Source organism: Cyprinus carpio, chromosome A3 (genome assembly GCF_018340385.1).
Source record: "Cyprinus carpio isolate SPL01 chromosome A3, ASM1834038v1, whole genome shotgun sequence".
Classification (NCBI taxonomy): domain Eukaryota; kingdom Metazoa; phylum Chordata; class Actinopteri; order Cypriniformes; family Cyprinidae; genus Cyprinus; species Cyprinus carpio.
Genome location: NC_056574.1, coordinates 30,942,129 through 30,946,369, shown reverse-complemented (window position 1 = coordinate 30,946,369; position 4,241 = coordinate 30,942,129). Strand labels below are relative to the sequence as shown.

General features: G+C 36.6%; 1 long non-coding RNA gene across 1 annotated transcript; it reads left to right on the top strand.

Moving 5' to 3' along the window:
* The first annotated feature begins 1,287 nt into the window (after window positions 1–1,287).
* LOC122138240 lies at window positions 1,288–4,241 on the top strand. Its single transcript, XR_006155433.1, has 4 exons — window positions 1,288–1,518; window positions 1,863–2,127; window positions 2,369–2,407; window positions 2,634–4,241. It is a non-coding gene; the product is annotated as an uncharacterized LOC122138240 (long non-coding RNA).

The window sequence follows — 4,241 nt, the reverse complement described above, 5'->3', positions numbered from 1 at the left end:
TATGTAATTTCCCTGATGCAGTAATTTCTTTCTCCAGTAATATTTCCACCTATCTTTTTCTGTTTCACTAACTCTTTGTCATTCATGAAATTACTTCAGATTGATTATGATGTTTCTCTGATGCTGCTATCTTTTAGGGATGGCTGAATCCATTTAGAAGTACTGATATATTTGATAGTAATATTTTATCAATTCTGACATTAAAAAAATCTTAAAAATTAAGCTCAGTTGCTGCTTAAATTTTTTATTTTTTTCTAAAGTATAATCAGATTGGCTGTACAAGTCATTTCAACTTAACTTATTAAACTTTTAAAAAAAAATCAAGTTGAGTCTTGTATGGCTAAAAAAATAAAGTTAAAATTGGTTCATGTAAAAACGTGTTGGCATGACTTATTGATCATGTATTTTTAAGCAATTTTAAGCGAGTATGACTTTTAATGCATAAAATTAGCTTTGAAATGAAAATAATTCTATTCCTCCACTCATTTTAACTGAAGAAGTATATTTTTATGTTAAAGTGTACAGTATGTTGATATGTGTGATATTGGCCTTGACGGTACTTTTTTCCAGATTTGAAAAGATTGAAAAACATTCTTATGTACAGTATGTGTGTACTGTATGTGTGTGTGTGTGTGTATGTGTGAAATAATCACCTTGTTTCATTTCACGCATAAAATATTTAAATTAGAAAAATAATTGTGCGCAAATGTCTGTACATCTTTCTCCTTTTCCCCTCAGACATGAGCCGTTTTAGCTAATGAAACAAACACAACACTAATGGGCTAATTAATCATCATGTGTTTGTTTGCTCTTCACATGCAAACCATTGTGTTTACAGAAAATCCATTTAAAATCAATATTTACACATGAGCATAGAGTAATGACAGTATGTGAAGCATCTGTGTGCATCAGGAAACAGCCTTCATAAAGAACGTGTTTGGTGCGACTGAAGAAATGAATAACAGTACATGAAGTGACATTGAGCTAAAGACGATCTATAAATGCAGTCCCGGACCACGTTACTACCAAGTTAATGTAGTGATTAACTAAATAATCCTTTTGATCAGGGAGTGAGGATGAGAGCGGCTCATGTCAGAACACATACAAGACCAATTTCTTTCATTTTGATGTATTTGTTATCTTTATGATGGTTCTTTTGAATGTTTCATTTTGGGGTTTTTTTTGTTTTTTTGAGTTGATTTGGTCTTCAGGGAAACTGGGGAAGATTTTCAGTTTATATTAGAGACTGATTGTGTTAGCAGCTATTTCTTTTCCATGGTTTAATTGGGTGAATTGCTAAGTGCTCTTGGGGGAACAGCTGCATCTAATTTGTGGATCCTTAACAGGTAACATTCAATCTCGTCGCAATTAATAAGAGCTCAGAGGTTGGGTATTGATTGTCATTTTCTGTGCATTTTAAAGTATGTTATTTTTATTGGCGGTTCTGATTTGGATGTGAGCAGGAACTGGTGACCATTGAAGTGAGACAGAGGGAGATCACTTGAATCTTTTGCAAAGGTTTGATTGCAGTAGTCCTGGACAAGTAGCATGTAGGACAACTTGACATTTCACACTTCAAGTTATTTTCTGTCCTCGTTGAAAAAAACAAAAAAAAAACATTGTAATACGCTGTAAAAATGAAACCTGTGATGCCAGATGGCAGGCAATTAAGGTCACAATTATAGTAACTTGCTGTAGTCCAGTAAAGAGACCTTCTAGCAACATTTTTTATTTTTTTATTTTTTTAAGCTGGTTAAACTCAGCTGAATTGCTTGTAACTATATTAACTCACAGATTGTTAGGACACTTGTGTTAGTAATGTATTCCTCATCCTTTCCATTTTTAAACCATTCTCTTTCCAGTCTTTTCCAGCTGGCATTCACAGACGCATTTCTCCCTCTCTCCCTCCGTCCATCTTTTCTTTCCTCACTCTCTCTTAACCACATGAGTCTTGAGTCCCTCTGTGGTCCAGGACCAGGCTGAGGGCTTGTTCTCCTCTTAATCAAAGCAACAGATGCGATTAGTCTGGAGTGGGTGGCACAGGCTGCTCTACCCCTGGGTAATCAATTTGCAATGGCAGATGCTCACGGGGAAGAAACTTGCCTGCTGCCCAACAGCTGTTCGCCAGTAAGTATAAAGTATCCCTGTATTCACCCCTCAGTCTTGCTTTTAACTGGGGTCAACAGTCTGTTATTATTTGTAGTTGAACGTAAATAGTGGGAAGTTCTGAAGGATTTGATTAAACAACTAGATGCCCCTGTATATTTAGTCTGATTGAAAGTCAGGTCTGATCAGACGCATTTCTTACGGGATATTCTTTTTCAAATTTAGTACTTAGTTAAAAATCTTCTTTGTTGTTTTACTGAAGAAAAAAAGCCCCCTACTGTACATCTTGGATGGCCTGAGGGTGAGTAAATTAACAGCAAATTTTCATTTTTGGGTGAACAATCCATTTCATATCTCATTGCTGCAATTAAAGCTAAATTCAGAGATTACTGTACATTGATTATGGATACTGTGTAACTGTAAAAAACCCCGACCCATGTTCTCCTCCATATGTTTTCCTCTCCTCTGTGGTCCTGACTCACTTCTGACGTGGCATGGATGGATATTGCTTTCTGTGCCACCAACAGTGTTGGAGAGGAGACAGATGGTGCTGTTTTGGCGCCTGCGCAGTAAAACTTTTCCCGGACTAAAAATGTTGCACTGAATGGCGATGGCAATAAAAACAGCAACAGATTGATGGATAAATTAAGAGAAAATGATGATAAGGAATTAAATCTTAATAGTTAAACGTGATTATGATGGACAGAAAGGAGGTGCGGGCATGGGCTTTGCCTTTCGAGCAGCTGCCGATTGGAAAAGAAACGCCAGCCAACATTTAGTTGCACACAGTCTGGCTACTCGAGCCACCAGCGCAGCACACCTTGGCTAACTGGAATTTGTAGCATTACACTAAAAGGCAATTATTTCTACTTTGCTTGTCAAAGCACGGCAAGAGTTTGACAAATGATAGCAGGCCATTTGAAGCAATGTTCATCCATTTTAATTAAAGCATTGGGCTCGTGAGAAGACTGGAGTGGCACAAAACCGCTGCCCAGGAACAATGTCTCCAGGCAGGACTGTGGGACAGAGTGCCTCACTATTACAGCTGAAACCTCATGGAGCTGGGACGACTGGTATTTGCATTTGTAATACAGTGGGTATAGAAAATAATCACCCCCACCTTTAAAATAATTACATTTAGTTGCTTTGCAGCCTGAAATGAAGACAGACCATTTTTTTTTTTTTATACAGCCTTTACTCTGTTGGGAAATGTCTACTAATGTCTCTACTAACTTTGCACATCTAGACTTTGCAATATTTGTCCGCTCTTCTTCACAGAACTGCTCAAGTTCAGATAAATTTGGTGATTGTTTGTGGACTGCAGTCTTTAAGTCATTCCACAGATTTTTAGTGTGGTTTAAGTCTGGGCTTTAAGAAAAAAAGGTCTTGCTGTATATTATTTTTATTGAAACCATGATACAGGATTTATTAACTTTATTTTGTAAACTTAATGTAAAGAATGCAACCAAACATTGGCCAAAACCCTAGTCTCTTAGAGTTCACAGAGCTGGTAATAATAGTAACAGTCACTTTCTAGGAAAATCATCATGACAAATCTGTCACTGAGTCTGACGATAGAAAAAAAATGACATGCCTAGAGGACAGACACCAATCCATTTTTAACCAAATATGATGTTTATGTCAAACAATCTGAGAATACATGATGTCTCATATCTGTGCTGTCGGTCAAAAACTTTATTGTCAGATTTGGAATTAATCACTCGTCTTCAAATAAACCTTAAGTCAGTGAAAGGAGGTGCTTAAGGCTTACTGAAAGATGTCAATAGCCGAATATTATATGAGCTATTTTAGTGGAAAGTAGTCCTCGAGGGCCATAGTTGAGAACCCCTGCGTTACAGCATTAAAAGCAGCATTCTAGTTAGAAATGTCTTCTAAATCTACAGAAGTTATTCGGTCGAGAGCAGTGAGTGATTTTCTGTTTTTATTTAATTGTTTGGCTCAGACTAATAAAGTAGACAGCAGTATAGGTACTGTATACTACGCTGCTGTAACTTAATACATAGATCTAATGCAATTTCTTTCCCATTTGTTTACTTTCACAGACATAACTGACTGTATTTATGCATATTATTTGTGTTTTTGACATAATCATGTGTGCATTTGACAGTTTAAGC